This window comes from Ambystoma mexicanum, chromosome 3p (genome assembly GCF_040938575.1).
Source record: "Ambystoma mexicanum isolate Mex_15411 chromosome 3p, UKY_AmexF1_1, whole genome shotgun sequence".
NCBI classification, from domain to species: Eukaryota; Metazoa; Chordata; class Amphibia; order Caudata; family Ambystomatidae; genus Ambystoma; species Ambystoma mexicanum.
Genome location: NC_090925.1, coordinates 1,261,795,885 through 1,261,814,741, shown reverse-complemented (window position 1 = coordinate 1,261,814,741; position 18,857 = coordinate 1,261,795,885). Strand labels below are relative to the sequence as shown.

The 18,857-nt window shown below is 45.3% G+C and overlaps 1 protein-coding gene across 3 annotated transcripts in view; it reads right to left on the bottom strand.

Moving 5' to 3' along the window:
• Positions 1 to 18,857, bottom strand: part of ZC3H7B (zinc finger CCCH-type containing 7B) — a 1,285,355-nt gene that overhangs the window by 978,513 nt on the left and 287,985 nt on the right. For 2 of the 3 annotated variants that reach the window (XM_069652753.1, XM_069652751.1), the window contains exon 3: positions 675 to 891. The gene's annotated coding sequence lies outside the window, so the exon portion shown is untranslated. The remainder of the gene's footprint in view (positions 1 to 674; positions 892 to 18,857) is intronic. The other variant, XM_069652754.1, reaches the window with a different exon arrangement.

Genomic DNA, 18,857 nt, shown 5'->3' with positions numbered 1-18,857 from the left:
CAGGCATTTCAAAGCAAATCTCATCTGTGAATTCAGGATGCACTTTGAAATCCCCAGAAATGCCACCTTATTTGTGCAAATGTGCAAAAGAGGGAGGGCATTTGAATGAACGCATATACGAGAAGCTCATTCAGATGACGTTTGTGAATTGGGCTGCTCCATGTTTTGGTGCAAGTGAGATGCACTAACACATTTCCTCACTTGCACCAAAAAAGGTTTCAGAATCGGGCCCTAATGTGCAAACGATAGAGAGCATCTCACAAGGCTGTATCAGCCATGTATCAGGAATATAAGGATGAAACAGTGGTGGCATCTGTCGGTGAAATTGTAATTTCAGGTGATAAAAAAAAGAAAACAAAAGTGTGATAGATGTGGTAGGGTCCATGAAGTTGCTGAGAGCTTGAGGGATGGCATAGGCAATGGCATTAGTTGTGAGCAATCTCCAATCTCACATGTTTGTTACAGAGGGTGATGGGCTCAGATTTGCTTTTTGTGACGGCTGTTAAAAGACAAGAGAAAAAGCAATATGGAAATAGTCGGATCAGTATACTTTGCTTCGAGTGGCAACATGCAAGGTTTATAGAAGCAGCAATTGTAAGATATTGAATTCGTCTATTGAGTGCAAGTAGAACATTTGGTTACAGTGACACTCTCAGATAATTGTTCTAGCATACCTTTCTTGAAAATTGAACAATCAAAGCAAGTTTGGATGTAAGCTTTTCTGTAGCTTGAGATTTTTACTGCAACTTTGAGAATTTCAGAAACAAAGAACAACTGTAGTTATTTTGATGGATCTGCTCCTGCAAACATCTCTCCATCAGCTCAGATTAAGGCACTTTGTTCTGGCATTACAATACCTTTGATGGCTTGAGACTTGTCACAGCAAAGGTTCTGGAAGACAAAAGAAAATCAAGATTGTAAAGATGGAGGTTAATGCAAAGTGTGCAACAGCTTAGTGAGTTAAGGGACCTTTATGTAACCCATTTTACTGTCTATACAGCTGCATATGTAACCCATTTACGGAACTAAAACATTTGCTAAATGCAGCAATAGGTTTGTTGGGTTTATCCTGATCTGCATATTGTGATTAATCCTGCAGAGTCATCACAGAATCCTGGCCTAAAGTCTCCTTCCATGTGGCAAGGGAAAGGCAGCCACTACCTGATACGAACCCTGGGGGTGGTGTTAGGAGGGAGGATCACATGGCAGGAGAAGGCTGTCAAGGGAATGTGGTGACTCCGTCAGGAGAGATGCGGTATTCATCATCTTCTGAGAATGAGGTTTCCCCAATGCCCGAATATTTAATGCCATGTTATCACAGCAGGGCCTCCCCTCACATACTTACCCAAGATATCAAGCATGAGAAACCTTTTCGTAAACATGAAATATATATATAATGCATTACTCACCGTAATCGTATTTCTGATGCTTGTACCTGCTTAGATTCCCATGCTGTGCATAGGCCGACACCTAGTGGAAGCTGCAGAGTATTAGTTTGTTTTTCGAAACTCGAAAAGGGACGTCGAACAGGGCGCGCCAGTGTGACGTCCCCTGTACCCATGATCCATGACGCGTGTAGGAACGTCAGATTGTATTTTTTCTGACATGAGGTAGCATGAGGAGTAGCGCGAGTACAGAGTATCCAAGCAGATAAGATAGATAAGACTACAAGTATCCATGCGCCTTCTCTCAGAGGGGAGGAAGGGCGGGCGCATGTGAATCTAAGCAGATACAAGATCAGAAATACGATTATGGTGAGTAATGTATCCCTTCTGATGTTTGTGAATCTGCTTAGATCACATGCTGTGCATGGATTAGCAAGCAGTGTTAGAAGAAGGAGGTGGGATGTGAGAAAGGTCATGAGCGAACAAATGTCTTAGAACCACTTGGCCCACTTGTGTATCTGTCTTGGAATGAGCGTCAATGCAGTAGTGCAGACTAAAGGTGTGAACAGAGCTACATGTAGCTGCTTTGCAAATACTGTCTAAGGGAACATTTGCAATGAAAGCCAGCGTGGTTCCAGTACCTCTTGTGGAGTGGGCCCTTGGCGTAAAAGGCAGTGTTTTATCTGAAAGGTAATAGCACAGTGTATCCATCTGACTATCCACCTAGAGATGGCATTTTTAGAGATGCGATCTCCTTCTCTGCCCGACGCTATGGAGACGAACAGTTTATCTGTCTTTCTTAGTGGTCTGGTCTTGTCTACGCAGTAGAGGACCACCCTCCTCACTTCTAGTGTTACCTCAGCAGAGCTTTTGGGTTCCTGGAAGAAAGCCGGTAGCTCAAGAGACTGGTTAACATGGAATTTGGAAATTTACTTAGTTGAGACCCTAGGGTGAGTTTGTAAAACCAGTTTGTCCTTATGTATAGTAAATAAAGGATCCTGCACCGACAGAGCTAGGATTTCACTGACCCTTCTTATGGAAGTGATGGCTACTAAGAAGGCAGTCTTACAAGTCAGGTGTTTTAGACTAGACTTGTGCATGGGCTCAAACAGTGGTCCTATCAGCTTAGCGAGAACCATATTAAGGTCCCAACCTGGCGGTGGGTTAGAAATTGGAGGGTGAAGTCGATTTACCCCTTCCATAAATGCTTTGACGACTGGTACCTTCCACCATGACACCTTGCTATGGGAAGTGGTGTAGGCTGACAAAGCTGCCAGGTGTACCTTTAGCGAGTTAAACACTAACCCTGAATCCAGTAAGTGGAGCATATAGGAGGTTAGAACATTATAAAGAGTACAATCAACTGGGCTAATTTGCTTATTCTGGCGCCAAATTACGAATCGTTTCCATATATTATAGTAACAGTGCCTCGTGTTCGGTCTTCTTGACTCTTTCAAGATATCCATACATCTCTGCGGTAAACTGAGATGTCCGAACTCTATGACTTCAGAAGCCATGCTGCCAAGGTCATCGAGTTGAGATGAGGATGCACTGTTAGCCCCTCGTGCTAGGAGAGTAGGTTGTACCGGCACAGTAGTTTGATGGGGTCGCACACTGCCAGTTTGCGCAGGTGTGGATACCATGGTTGTCTCGCCCACATAGGAGCAACCAGGATGAGCATCATTGGTTCCCTGTGGATCTTGTTCACCACTTTCCTCATCAGAGGGGTTGGTGGAAAAGCGTAGGCAAATATCCCTGACCAATCCATCCATAGGGCGTTCCCCTTGGAGCATGGCTGGGGGAACCTGGATGCGAAGTCTGGGCATTGCCTGTTTTCGCTTGTGGCACACAGGTCTATAGTGGAGAAACCCCACTGAGAGAGGAGGTCTCCTACGACCTCTTCTTGTAGTCGCCACTCGTGTTTCTCTGGGAGGGGATCTCTGCTCAGAGCGTCTGCTAGCGAGTTGAGTTCCCCCGGAACATGTTGGGAAGACAGGTAAATCTTCCGTTTGAGTGCCCATTTCCAAATTTTCTGGGCAAGCTTGGACAGATTTTGAGAACGAGTACCCAACTGTTTGTGAAAGTAAAACATTGCAGTTGTGCGGCCTGTTAGGATCTGCACTGACTGGTTGGATAGGAGGGGTTCGAAAGCCCAAAGCGCTCTGAAGACTGCCAGAAGTTCTAGTAGATTGATGTAGTTCTGAGCCACCGTGTGAGACCAGAGACCCTGAGCTGTGTGCTGAAGGTAGTGAGCTCCCCACCCTGCCAGGGAGGCCTCTGTTGTGACAACTGCCTGTATCTCTGGATCTTAGAAGGGTTTCCCCTTCATCAGATTCTCTCTTGTCCACAAGCGAAGACTCTGTACTAGTCTGTACTAGTGTTGGCGAAACGTGGGACGAAACTAGATCGTCCCACGGACCATGTTAGGCAGAAACCTGTGCAGTTTGCTTAGGGACCACTGCAAAAAGTTTAAGACTATAGGTGTTAGCAGTAAACCCAATAGGTAGCAGTCTGTACCACCCAGATAGAGTGGCACCACTTTGAGGCTTCTGTGCAGAAGCCTGCCAAAACGTGGAACAAAGGGCTCGACTTGGGTTGGAGTTACAGAGGCGAACACAAACGCCATTTTAAAACAGAGTCCTGGCAAAAAGGCCCAACCGGTGAATTAATATTAAATAAATAACCCGGCGGTATCTTTAACATTGCACCAAAAAAAGTGGTGCGTTTAAAATAAATGGGAGACTCCCATAGGAAATATTCCGGTGGAATATTTTGCGTGGTAACCACTGCCACCAGCCAGAAACTTGACAAGGGGGGACTGGACAGTGCCCCCTCGAAAAACAGACCCATGGGCAATCGAATTACCCCAACCAGTACTTCCACAACATGATGGCTTGTACTGGTTCTGTTCACAATTTAAGACTAGTAAAGTCAATGGTGACTTTACATGCCCTGGGAGACAGTAGTCAGTCCCAGGGTATGGAGTCTATGTTTGGGGGCTACTATGACACCCCTGTGTTACTGCACTGAGGGTGCTGTGTAACACACTAACCAAAAACACATGAAGCCCTATGGAGTAAAAGACCCCATAGCCCATAAAACACATTACAAAGTCAAAGGACATTCTCAAATCATGCCTAAGAGTGGGAGAAAAAGAGTCTCACTCTTAGCAGGAGAAAAAATTAAACGCCAAAAATCCAGCAAAGCTGCTGGGGTACTCGCTAGGTTTGGGAAATTAGTCTACACAGAGAATTCTCCCTAACAGACCACTTGCCGGAGACCAATGTTTCGCCAACCATTCCTGCATGGGTCGCATGCGCAGGTGCCGTGGTTAACCAGGTAAATGCAAGATGCCATCATGCCTAGCAAACATATAGCTTTGCGCACCCTTATTTGGCGACCGGACAGATATTGAGGCATTTGCAGCAACACATTTCGAATTCTTTCCTCTGATGGAAAGGCCAACCCCTCTTGGGTATTTAGGACAGCTCCTAGGAACTGTTTTGAGGTGCTTGGCACAAGGCTTGACTTTTTCCTCGTTGATTGAGAAGCCCAATTGGAAGAGGAGGTTGATTGTTCTTTGGATGTTTAGTCTGCAAATTAGGGGGGACTCCCTTGTAATGAGCCAGTCGTCCAGGTAAGGGTACACTGGGATTGCCTCCCTGCATAGGTGCGCCGCCACCACCGCCAGTACCTTGGTGAATACCCTTGGAGCCAAGGCTATTCCGAAGGGCAGTACCTTGAGTTGGTAGTGCTGGTTGTCTATCTTGAAACGCAAGAATCTTCTGTGCGCTGGGAACATTGAAATATGAAAATAGGCATCTTTCATATCCAAAGTTGCCATGTAATCCTCCTTTCTTAGTAGAGGAATTACCTCTGTAGTGTAGTCATGCAGAATGTTTGTGGCTTGACATACTTGTTTGCAGGGTGCAAATCTAATACTGGGCGCATTGTCAGATCTTTTTTTGGCACAAGGAAGTAGGTTGAATAAATACCCCCCATTTACCTAGTTGACCGGGACCACTTCTATGGCGTCCTTTGCTAGCAGAACGGCGATCTCCTCGAGGAGGATCTTCTGATGTTCCAGCGAGTGCACTCTTGGTCGCGGAGGATGGTCGTGGGGGAGCCCTAGCAACTCTATGCAGTATCCTCCGGACAGCACCCATCTGTCCGAAGTGATCCCCTCCCATGCGTGGGTGAAGGTGGAAATGTGCCCCCCTACTGGGGATGCATGGGAGGGGAACTGAAGCGGAACGTCACTGCTTGGTGGGTGGAGTACCACTTCTGGGGGGCTGCCTCTACTCCGAGTGCGACCCCTACGCTGCCCTCTGGGGTAGCCCTGTGAAGATTGGGATTGGTTGTTACCCCACGAGGTTCCCTGGTTTTGGTAATAATTGGAACCCCTTTGGGAATTTTGGCCTGAAAGCACCGAAAATTGTTGTTACCCCTCTGTGCAGAGGGTTTGTTGGTGAGTTGGCCAAGAAATTTCAGGGTCTCTTACTCATCCTTTGCCGTTTTTAAAGCTTCCTCAACTGCCTTGCCGAATACTACACAGGCATATCTATTAGAGTTGCCTGGGTTTCAGGTTTGAAACCCGACTGTCTAAGCCAAGCGTGACGCTTGATAACAGTGCCCTCAGCAATTAACCTCCCAGCATTATCCGCTGCATCAAAGTTCGTTTTTAACATGCAGCCTGACACAGATCTGCCTTCTGCAGCCTTCTGCTGCCACCCAAGCCAACTGGCTCTTTAAGGGGTCGGGTGCGGAGAAAGCCAAAGCGGACACTTTCTCGCACTGATGGAAATTGTAGTTTGACAAAAGGGGGGCAGTGTTGGCAATTCTTGCCTGACAGGCCGCAGTGGAGGCACCTTTTCTTCCCAGACCATATAGACGTTTGCTCTCCTTATCAGGAGGTGCTTCCAAGGAAGCAAGCGGGGTGCCTGCCCTCTTCCCTGTGGTCGTTACAACCAGGGAATCAGGTTTTAATTGACCCCTAATTTACAGGGGATCGGAGGGTGCAGCACAGAACAATTTCTCGACCCACGGATTAACCGCTCAAGTAAGATTTGGTGTTTGCAGCTAGGGCTCAATTCTGCGCTGGATGGATTTTAGCAATGGGATAGCCGGACTAATCGCTTTCTTATCCCCTAGGATTTCTTGATCGAAATCCCTGTCTTCCTGGACAGCGTGTGTGTCAATACTAAAGTGGGCAGCCGCCTTAGCCAGCACCTCATTAAGGAGGGGTTGGTTGTCTACCGTCGAGTCATGCACCGGGGGGTCTTTAGGAACCGGGGAGTCAATGTTGTAAGCTTCAGCTTCATCATCCCCCTCCTGGTCTTCGTCATCCCCATAATAAGGGTCACCCGCCTGGTCCTCTACATATTGAGGGTCTGTTTCGTTGCAATATGAATCAGGGTGGTAAGTCTCCACCACGAAGGGGTCTGTGACCAAGCCCTCAAAAGGGGCATCTGAGCGGGGTCTCTTAGTAGGGGGTTGAGAGGACCCAGGTGTTACCTTGGACCCAGAAGGGGCAGAAGTAGGAGAGGTGCTAGAGTAACTACAAAAGTAGTTAGGGTCCTTTTCATACTCTGTCAAGGTCTTCTGAGATCCACTCATTAGAGCTAGGAATAATAACAGGTTCTGGTTCCTCATCAGTGCCCATATCTTCATCAGTGGGAGGAATGAGTTTTGTTTTTGGGGTACGTTCCGAAACTTTGACTTCCCGGTTACCTGTGGGGCCTTATGCTTCTCCCTAAGAACATGGGGACCTGAAGATGTCTTTCTGTTTATCCCCTTTCCCATGGCTAGAGTAGTGTTTCCCAGAGTTTTTAGGGGCCTCCGAGGGGTCCGACACCTCGCGTCGAGTTTTCGGAGGTGGGATTCGAAGGCGGACGTCGAATCTCGGGTGTACGGTCAGACGCCTCTAGAGGGTACCGGGCAGTATTGTCATCTGACGATTGGGCCTAGGGACTGTTGATCGGGCGACACCTTTCTCAACCGACGACAGTTGTGACCTGCCATGAGGCAAACGGGAACGCCCAGAGGACAAAGATTTGTTGGACTGCTCTCGTGGTGTCGTCCGGTGCCGATCGCTCGACACGCGTGTGGAGTCATGGCCGGGGGTTGATACGCTTAGTGGTGGTAGAATGTGTAGCGCTTTTGCCGCTGGGTGTTGTCCCCACAACGTGGCCGCCGGCCAGTCCTTCGGGGTCAGGGCCCTGTGCGCAGTTGTCACCCAAGTTACCCCTTTGCCCTCGCCGTCCGATTCGGCAGAGTTGCTGCCATCGCTAAATGTCCCCTCCACGTCCATGGCCTCTAGTTGCCTGGTGTAGTGGGCCCAGCGCTTAGCTGAGTGGTCCTTAAGGGTTTTCGGCCTGAAGAGCTTGCAAGCTCGACAGGTTACCTCGGGGTGGTCTCGTGGGAGACACAGATTGCAAGTAAGGTGCTTGTCCACCCAGGGAAACTTCCTATTACATTTAGGGCAGAACTTGAATGGAGTACTCTCCATATGGTACAATGGCAGCAGGGCGAATATGTATATGAAAAAAGGGTGGGGGGGGGGGAATAGAGAACCTATATGACCACCCCCCACTCTCCCTACTGTATAGGGCCGAGGCCAGAGGCCTTCCAAGGCCCTGAGTCCGTCATGGCAGTCCTCAACGGTTGATTTCTCCCATTTTCACCAGCATCGGTCTTCGGCGGAGGGGGGTTGGGGGGGAATATTAACGTTAAAGTACAAAATGGCTTGGCGCCGAAGGAACGCCACCACATGCGTCTGACTAGTATGGCGGAAAAAAACAATCTGAGGGTCCTACACGCATGAGAGGGATCATGGGTACAGGGGACGTCACACTCTCATCGGCACATCTGTCAAGAATGTCACCAAACTCCAAATCGTTCAAAACAACGCGCTTATAGCCGCCACCGGCCTCACGCATAAAGAACACATTTTGGTACTTAGAAGACAGGTCCACTGGCTCCCAGTCAAGGAGAGGATCACATTCAAAGCCCTGTCTCTGACTCACAAGTGCCTTCACAACCTTGCCCCCCCTACTTGTCATGCAGAATCACCAAACCCGCCTCTCTGACCTTCCAGATCCCTTTACTCCAACCTCCTAGCTGTCCCTAGAACCCGCAAAGCCCGAGCAGGCGGCTCCAGCTTCCCTGCAGTCGCCCCCCGACTCTGGAACTCCTTACCACCCCACATCAGATCCATTGAATCCCACTCTGCCTTTCGCAAAGCCATCAAAACTAACCTCTTTGTCGGACTTCAACCTGGACTTCAGGACTATCTGCACCTGCATGTACTCTGTGTTACGTTGTAAACACTATCTCTGAACTTTTCTGTAACAAGTAAAACTGGGCGGCTTCTTTGTAACCCTTCATCAAGCCTTCTTAAACTCTGACATAGCTCCTCGATGCCTGCGGGCTGCCGTGTGCTCTACAAATTTAAATAAAATAAAAATATATTATAGGGAGTTAATACAACTACTTTAAGTAGCTATGATTCTATGTTGTTTTTGAATTATAAAACAGAAAAAAACATTAGTGCCTTTACAATCTTCCCTTAAAAGTGCATCCTATAAACAGAGTAGATTAAAATATTACAACAGATAAAAACAATATGGACTTCAAGTCCCATAATACTTTTAGTACCGAGACGAGGAAGAGGGATCCAAAGTTGCTAAACCATAGTGAGAGATCTAGTTGCTGTAATGACCCGCACGCGAGCGGGACCTTTAAACATTTAAAGGCCTATCAGATGCGGGTCCGTAAGAATCAGCAGGAGGAAGAAGTGGTGGGAGGCGCCGCTGTGCTAACAGAGAACGTGGCAGAGGTTGGGGCTCCTGGAAGATGCAGAGGAGGCGTAGTGGGAAATGGTACTGAGGCCAGCTGTCCCGAGAGGGAGAGAAGCTTGCCGTGTCATACATCCTGCCCGGTATGAGGTCTTCAGCGGAACGTATGTGGAGCAGTGAAAGCTCCACTGGCAGAGAGCGCGCGCAGCAGAAGGCTGACTCGAGCTGTCAAACACAAGGGAAGTCCTGACGAACAAGGAAGCAGAAGTAGCGAATCGCCAGGATATACCGGTGAGTTGGCCTACAGGTGATCCCGGGGTGCTCTGAAGTAGACCGCTGTGTAAGAAAGTATCTTTTGAATACCAATTCATTAAAGAAAAGCAAACTGGACGCCACTCCCCTATTAAGAGAGGTCGAATAGGAGAATATTGTAACCTGCAGTGCCAAAACCAAAAGGGGGAAAACTACAAGCAAAGTGAATACAACTTATCTAAAGGGAAATATCCAATAATAGAATATTGTAAACCGCATTGCCAACACCAGAAAGGGGCAGTAATAAAACAAAGGGTATACAACTTTCCTGAAGAGGATTTTCCAACATGGGGACATTGTAACCTGCATTGCCAAAGCCAAAACAAAGAGAGTGACAAGAAGGCAATTTGAATTTAGCAGTCAAAGAACTTTCCCTGTGTGAGAAAGTTGGAAACTACATTGCCAGCAGAAAATAGGTTGTGTAGAAAGAAATCTGAGACGGCAGGAGAAAAGCCCTCCTTGGGGAAATGATCAAGGGGAGAGAACTGTAACCTGCATTGCCTATGGCAAACAGATCAATGTGAGAATCATTGTCTTTGTGTGCAGTATATTTGTGCAAGAATTTTTAAGTTGGAACTAGCCTAACCACATAGTACAGGTTGTTGTAGTAGTAGTAGGAGTGTTATCCTGGCAGGCGAGTACACTAGGAAAGGGACAAGTAGTTGTTAGTCCTGGCAGGAGAATGGACCACGAAGAAGGTTATTTGAAGTACTGCAAATGTGGTAGAAGGTTGATAAATTGTTGTATAACCATCCTGACTAAAGTTGCTTAATGAAGAAGAAAGGTAATGTGATAAAAAGTGATTGGCCTTCAGGGAAAAGGAACATTTCATTGACTTTGTGTATGAAGAGAGAGTCTTTTTTGTTTGCCAAGCAGAAGGTTGTGAAAGCTCTAACAATTGTCTTAAGAGTGAGAAATATTTTGGGAACTACATTAGTCAGCTTGCCAAGTGAAGGACATATTGGAACTGTGTATGCTACCTGGAGTGGAACTTGGCTAGTGAAAAGAACCCTACTGAGACTGAACGTTGGTTTGAAGCATCCTGAAATGATCCTGGGTAAGGGGATCCAACCCTGGTCACAAGGATACTGTTTTATAACTTTGGTGTTTCAATTGTGTGACGTTTAAATTGCCAAAACATTTCTTTATGAATTTGTTGTGTGTATTTGTGTGAGAGACAGATACTTTTGGACATTAGGTCACTTTCCTTTAGCCTTGGTTTGTTAGGTAAGGAAATCCTTCTTAGGCTAGGGAAAGATAGGCTCACCCCTTATTTAACAAAATGGCGACTTTTGAGAAAATTCTACCTGTGTTTCTGTCTCCCCTGTCTGACCCCTCACAATATGCATACAAATGTGTGGGTTTTCAGCAGTTTAGTACACACTTCTATGAATCATGGCTGTGTTACTCTGATTGAAGCTCATCATTTACATTTGTGATTCTATCCCTTTCTGTTGTGCCTCTATCCAAATATAGTGAAAGCATCACATCTTGCAGTTTTTGGTTTTGGCTCATACAAGCACAACTGTGCGTTCAAATCAAAGCTACGGAGAAGAGAGAGAACAGGAAGTGTGTTTAGAAGCAGTCCATCACAGTACATAGCATTCATCGTAGTCCCTCTACTTTGTCCTATCGAGACCGTCTCAGGAAAAGTCCAAGTTGCCCCTCTGTGTCTCTCTGTGGTTCTCACTCTCTATGCCTTACTACCCCATCTTTCTCTAATCATCACTTTCATGCATAGCAAAAGCCATTATAATATGTTCTATAACATTAAATTGTTATAGGAAATATGAATAAAAAATATATTACATAGACCACAATCTACAGTCTATACAATAAGAAAACTATTACACGAGCAATACAAATTCCATAACGCAACCCCCATGTCCCTTTCTAACATATCCACATCTGTTTTAGAAAGGCCAGCAAGTCTACAGATCAAGTGCCCTTCTTTCGTGCCAAGCCTGAGTGAGATATCTGGGCACTACTTAAGTCACCTGCTATCTTTAAAACATGTAAATTAAGTAGGCCCTGGAATACTTCACATTTCCTAAATATGTTTGACCAAAAAAGGACCTAAGTCCCTTCCTTCTCCATATGTGATAACACTGGCACAATAGTAAGAAGTGGACTTCAGCGGCTTCAACCGTCCTATCACATTAACAGAGTCCGGCCATAGGTTCCTGGCTCAATTTAGCATTTAGAGTGTGTGGAATTCCAAATTGAAACTGCATAAATAGTTTGCTTGCCTCCTTGTGTATACTTGAGGCCAGATAAGCCTCCATCCACCATACATCCTCACGTTTTAAATAACTGGACAGAATTGAGCATTTGTCTGGATTACCAAACATTGCTACTCTTCTCACTTCCTAAAATCTCTACCTAACTTCCCAGAGCGAAACACTAGTATTCATAGTAGTAGGATCCCACAGGGTCCCAAAGCGCAATGCGTAGCCGATTTTCGTAACCCATGACAGCTACGGAGTCTGTACAGAAGCATCCAAGGCTAAAATGTCTTTCAATGTTGCTTGGTTATACACAGCCCTCCGAGTTACCCCACAGCCTAACCCAATATGCAATAGGTAAAAGGGAAATCCGATCAACTATAGAACAGACACCAGTCACTAGACACAGAGGTCTGGTCTCTTCAACACTGTTTTGTAAGAAAGATCTTTTCAGCTACTACAACCGCGGCACATAATGCATAACTCAAGAATTTGGCACCATATATAGACGAAGGGACAAACCTTTGTTGATATACATCAAGGTACTGTGAAAGAGAATTCTCCCCAAACTTCCAATTGAACCACAGAAACCCACCAGCAGATTGCCCCATTTATTTCCACTCCTTTCCATCTGCTCTCCCCCTCCCCCACTGTTTTAATTATCAACGCAGTTGCCCAGGATGTAAACGTGAGATATACCTCTAAACATTCACCATTTACACAAAAACTCCTTATATGGCATTTAAATTGCCCTGTCAGTTCTCCATCCATGCCGTATCTGGCTCTTGCCAAATGTCCATCATGTAGCACTTCCAACATCTCCAAGTACTCTTTCCTAAAGCTATCCCCATCAGCTACTACCAGATCAAGTCCTTATTCATTGTGAGGGGTCAGAAATTAAAGCCGGACACAAACTTGTCATGTTTTTGGTTAAAGACTTTTATTAACTTAAACGAGTTGGGAAAATGCCTCTCTGGCCCTGCTCGAATGGTGATTCCCTACCTAAAACCAACAATGAAGGATCTGTCTTTGTCACAATGTCAGAAATCAAAAGTCATCTTTGTGTCCAAACATTCTATCCTGACCCTCACACTACAAACAAAATAATAAAGTGAGGAGGGAAATTACTTTAACCTGGTATTTGCAAAACACTTTCTTAAATAAAAATAGAACAGCTCCAATGTAAATGTTCTCCAAAATGGAAAAGACCTTAATTCCAGAGGGTGATTCTCATCTCCATGATTCTTCCCCGGTATCACAAATGTCTCTTGGTCTAACAGTTCTTTGTGTCTTTCTTGGCCCGCAATAATCCTATTCGGTACAAAGCCGTTTAGCCTTGTAAATTCTTTTTTACCACAAGTTCCTTCTTGTTCACCAAACAATGCCATTGTTTGCAATTGGACTGGTATAATGCCCTGGCAGGACTCTTCATGTACTTCCGATTGCCTGATGTACTCTCCTGCTAGGACTTCTCTTCTAATTCCAACTGCCTGATATATTCTTGCCTGGACTTCTCATATATTACTGCCTCTCTTCACATCCAAGCAGCAAATACACTTCTTCGCTTGATATATCTACTTGTTTCACTGTTCTTTTAAGCTTTCCCCACATCTGCATTACATGCACCCATTTGTTATTGGGGTTCGGGTTGGCACTCTGCCCTTTCGATTCACAAACCACCTTCTAGTTGCTTTGCTTTCTATAAACTTTATAATGTTCAAATTGTCTTTGGGGTGGTCGCCGAAATGCCCCGAGGTCCCCACTCTGCTTGGGTTGAATCACCAGCTCTGTGTAGTGTCTTCGGTCCTGAGCTTACGCAGTGTACCTTTGCCACTTGATTCCCACTCTGGGCGGCTCCGACGTCTTTCCAGCTTCTCTCGGCGCTATGCTCCTGCACGCCTGCTTTCCTTCAGACCCCGGCCAGGACATCTCTGCTGGATGCCCAGGAATCCTCTTGCGGTTCCTGTCATCTCTACAGCATGCCTTGCTCGCACCACGTTACTTTCCTTCTCTGCTGGCGAGCCCTTTTACTCCACCACAATGGCTCGTGCCTCCAGCTTCTGCACGCCTCCAACAGAGATGCCATGTCTCATCCGGAGCTCCTTCTGCCACTGTAATAGAGGGGATAAACCCACTCTCGCCAGCAAAGTTGCTCAGGTGGCCAGAGAAAGGCCATTGCTTTTGATTATCCAACCCTGGGGGTAGATTTGCAAGGGAGGATCACCTGCGTGAAGGAGATTTGGGGAATGGAAAACATGTGTCTTTGGTTGAGACGCCGTGTCCCCAGTTTCCATTTCACAATGAAACTTCAGTCCCTGAAGCCTTTATGGGGTACCGTCAAGCCCCCTACCTTTTTGCCTTTCAAAATAACCCTCGGGTAAATATTCCATATAGAGGGACAAGGAAGAGAACAATAATGAGAACACCTCCTTAATATGGACAGGCTAGACCCACATTCCCCTCCTGCGGTTAAATCAAGAAATTGTCAAAATACATCCCAACCTCCCCCGAACTTTGTAGGTTATTACCAATCTTCCCCACTGTCGCACACAAAAACTGTTCCATATTCATGTCCCTGTAAGATTGGGATGAGGAAGAGGCAATTAAGACTAATACACACTTCCCCCTGTGCATACCACTTTGGTACTGGGATGAGGAAGAGCACTTTGGAACACCACTTTAAGGGTCAGGCATGTCCCACTGACAGAAGAACTTATGGTCAGGCAAAGGACCTGCTCCTGCAACCAATAGTGCGGACACGGGTGCATAAATGGAAGAGATCCGTATGGGAACAGAACCACCTGGGAAGGAGGACGCGGCAAGCCAATGTGGAGCAGGCTGGAGAAGGGCCATTGAAAAGGACGGTGACAGCTGCAGGAAAGCAAGGAAAACGTAGAGTCTAGGATGTGCTTCGAGAGGGTCGAGAGCGCTGCAGAGCCCAGAGCTGTGTGTTCCTCACTGGGGAAGTCTCCAGAAAGCAATTGAAAGCAGGACGGTTTGGAAAAGCTAAGCTCTGCTCGCCAGAGCTCCCGACGAGAGAGAGAGAGAGAGAGGGCGGGGGGAGGGGCGAGAGAGAGCCACAGAGGAAAACAAAAGCACCCAGAGGAGCGGCCGCACACCGCTAAATAATAGAGAGACCACTCATGCCAGTGCACTCCAGGGGCTTAGTTTGGGCAAAGGAAGATGTTGATCGAGTGACAGCATGCAATGAATGGGTCTGGAGACCAAATGGACATTACAGAATCCCGAACAAGCTGCAAAGTACTTAATGAGTTATTGAATACCCAACTGAGGAAAAGATGTGAAAAAGATATGAAAAAAACACATGAAAAAAACATTAAATTTTTTTTAAAAAACACAAGTGCATTCACAAACTAAGTAAATTTGAAGGAAAAGCATTTATGAACAATGTAAAAGTAGAAAGCCCAGTGAAACCCAATTTTTTTTTTTTTATGTTTTATCACAAACCTTTAAAATACATTTCCGCATTCACATGCAATTTCCTTTCCCTGGTGAATACGCCCGAGATGGTCATACCATGTTCTACTATTTCTTGCCATTTTTGTGGTATCTACACTCAGTGGAGCTTCATGCAAATTACTTGTAATTTTCAAATTGACAATGTAAATAGTTGCTGTTTACAGGTCCTCATCCAAGGTTTGGAAATGCAACAAGATTTCTCCTATGAAAGAAGTCAGCGCTAAGGTTAGGGACCCGTCAGTCTCGTCAAACATTAGATCCCACCAATCTTCAGCACTAAACGTTGGGCGTTTCGATATGAAGCTTCCTAAGTGTTTCGTTCTCTCATGACGAATTGGCAGACAAAATAACGTCAGATGTTTCAATGTTTCTTCATTGGATTTGCACAATCAGTCATATTGTTGTTCCCTGGCCAGGTACTTGTTCTTTCTTTCATTGTAAACAAGTTTAATTGAAACTTCATGTAAGTTCTTCTACGATGTAAGTCCGGAAATAATTTCCAAAAGTTTTGAATTTCATTGAGAGCTCTTGTCATAGGAAACACTTTTCATTATGAGATGGGCTCTTCCTTGTTCACAGGTCATACACCAATCACATCTCCATAGCATTTTTTTGGCAAGTTCTGGGTTTGAATGTAGTGTGTCTATGTTGATGTCAAGTTCAGACATTAGGTCTCTGCATCGGTTTGCCCATAGCATGAAGACCGAGTTCTCGTTGATGGGGCCTATGTTTTGCAAGATTTTGAATTGTAGAGGCGTTACTTTCATGGTCACTTTCCTGTACAAGGAAATCATGTTCCAACACACTCTAACTTGGATGGACGTTAAGCTAAATTTGTGTCGGATACAAGCTGTAGGCGTTCCCTTAGGTAGATTCAACACTCTAGACCAAAAGATGTTCTCAAGAGCACTCCAAAGTTCCTGCGGGCAACCCAAAGCACATTCAGCACCAAAGATTAGTGCAGGGACCGCCTTTTGTTTATAAAAGGCCAATGCTGGCATTAGGGAGTATCTGCCATATCTTTTATTTAATGCGGCTGCCTGCACTGTCAATTGGTAACTTTTTTTTTTTTTAGTTCCTTCAACCAACGGGGTATCGTTTATGTTGGAACTGATTTGCATTCCCAAGTATCGTGCGTTCATGATGTTTAACAATGTTTTGTCCAGATGCAATCGAAAGTTTGGCTGTTGACGCCGTCTCTTGCCACTCAGATTTTCAAGTACAAGTATATCTGATTTTGCGATGTTAATACTCAGACAATTGGTTCTCACATATTGCCCCCAGTGCGGTCAATTTTCTTTGGAGGCCAATTGGAGTTGAATCTAGTAGTATTACAAGAGACGACTTATGTGAGATCCATTTAGTTTGGGCAAGAAGGATTTTGTACCTTCAATGGTTTCATCAATGTCGGAAATTAACAAGTTGAAGATGATGGAGGCTAAAGGGCATCCCTGTTTTACTCCACACTGTGTCCAGATGGGATCAGATACGTTTTCCAGAGTGGTCCAATCTGATTCTTATTACCGTGTTCGTGTGAAGTTCCTTTATAGCCAAGAAAAGACTTGCAGGACATTTCCACATGATAATTTTTTACCATAATATCTCCAGATCAATGCTATCAAAAGCATGTCATAGGTCAATTATGGCCAAATAGATCTTGGTTCTTGTTCTTATGGCGTCCATCTTCAAGATGTTGACAATTAAGAGGTTTAGACTGCACCCCACTCCTTTGACGAAACCAGTTTGTCTCTGGTCGATGTGCTTGCTCATAGAAGTCCAAGCTAAAAGCTTACGTTGTAGTAGCATGGCGTAGATCTTGCTCAGCACATCCAGAAGTGCAATTGGGCAATAGCCTTTTGGATTAGCCCGGTTTCCCTTTTTGAATACTGGTACGATAATTGCAGTTTTCCAGTATGTTGGTGTTGTGCACGCCCTAGCGATGTTCTTGAAGAGAGTGTTGCAGAAGTCTGCCCAGGCCTGTGGATTTTCCTTTAATGTGAAATTGGTTAGGCCATCTGGGCCAGGGGCGCGAGACGTGCTTATTCTGTTGATGATTTCTAGGCTTTCAGATCTCTCAAATAGCAGGTCCCATGTGTCTGGTGCAGGAAATGAGGGATCTATAGAGTTTCCCTCCTTCTTGTAAAGCAGATCGTAGTGACTCATCCAATCTTTCTCAGTTACCATGTTTGTTTGGAGTGCAGTCTGGGAGCGCTCTTGTTCATTGATCAGAGACCAAAACTTGCGTGTATTCTTGTTTCGCATTTTTGACAGCATTGATTCTGCATTGTGTTTGTAATATGATGGATCTATGAGATTTGAGCCCGTTTTTGTATGACTTATCTTTTTGATGTTAACTGTGTCTTGAATTGTAAGTGGTTTTCCACATGCTCTGATTTTATATTGCATCTTGTATTTTTGTTCCATTATATCGAGGTCAAATGCGTGTTTATTGCTGAATACATGATTTTTCAAGCCCTGCCTCTAATCCATAAAGTTTTCCAATAAGTGTTGGTATTCCAGTTGGCCATGATCGTTCTGATAAGCATTATTGATAGTTTGGACGTTATGTTCGGTCAGTTCTACTCAATGCGACCGCTATTTCATGCTTCCATGTCTGATCAGAACCGTTTTGCGGGCCATACATGCTCAGTAGTACCAGATTGTGGTAGCTTTCCAATTTTGGGACCATATGTAGCGATTTGACACGCATGTGCAACGCTTCAGAAATGAAAAAGTAATCTAGCGTTGACCAACTGTCTCTTCCAGGTTGCTTTGGCTGGTATGTCGCCTGTGGTGTTACCGTTTAGGATTTGTATGTTTCTCAGTTCCATTTCGGAGCACCATTGCTCAGCTGCATTCATCCTAGCCGTGTTTCCATGGCGTGTATGGTTAGGTGACTCTAGGCAGTTGATATTTAGATCTCCACATATCAGAATTTTTGGAGCTAGTTCCGACTCATGGATTTGGTCTATTATAGATGCAATTTGGTCAATGAAGGCTAGTGTGCTATTTGCATTGTGTTGCCAATAGATAGAGACGATCTTGTTCAATCTTTTTTTCACCTTCCGCAATCAATAGTATTTTTTGAATGTAAGGAGAGATGTTATTCGCTTCTTGAATTTTATAGCCAGACTGCTTTTGTACAAATGTCATAAGACCCGCCATGGGCCTACCCATGGTCTTTTTGTTTGCGGGGTTTAGGGCAATTTCAAATTCTTCTACAGTTGGACACTCTACAAGCCAGGTTTCTTGCAGGCACGCTATGTGCAGGTTTCCCAGCCAATTCGTGAAATAGGTGTACAAAGCCACAAGTGTTCAAACATCCGATCTTGAACAGTTTCGATGGTTCCGGTTTGCAACATTAGCTTTGGTGCTGAGCAGCTAGGGCTTTCGAAATCCAGCTCCAGTCAGTAGAGTCTGCACTTGTTGTGTTTAAGCAGGATGATGTCGAGTCTCCTCGAAGTGTGGACCCTTTGTGTACAAACGTCATCTTAATAGGTTCCCTAGTTTCAGTCACTTGGGGGATTCTTGTTACGTCTTGTTGGTGTGTTTTGTTTTTTGCATTGAATTCATTCTGGCAGCTGGCGTCATTCTCAGACTGAAGGTTTTTCAAACCTTTCTACATTACCACTTGGTTTCGCGATCTGTCCAGACAGATC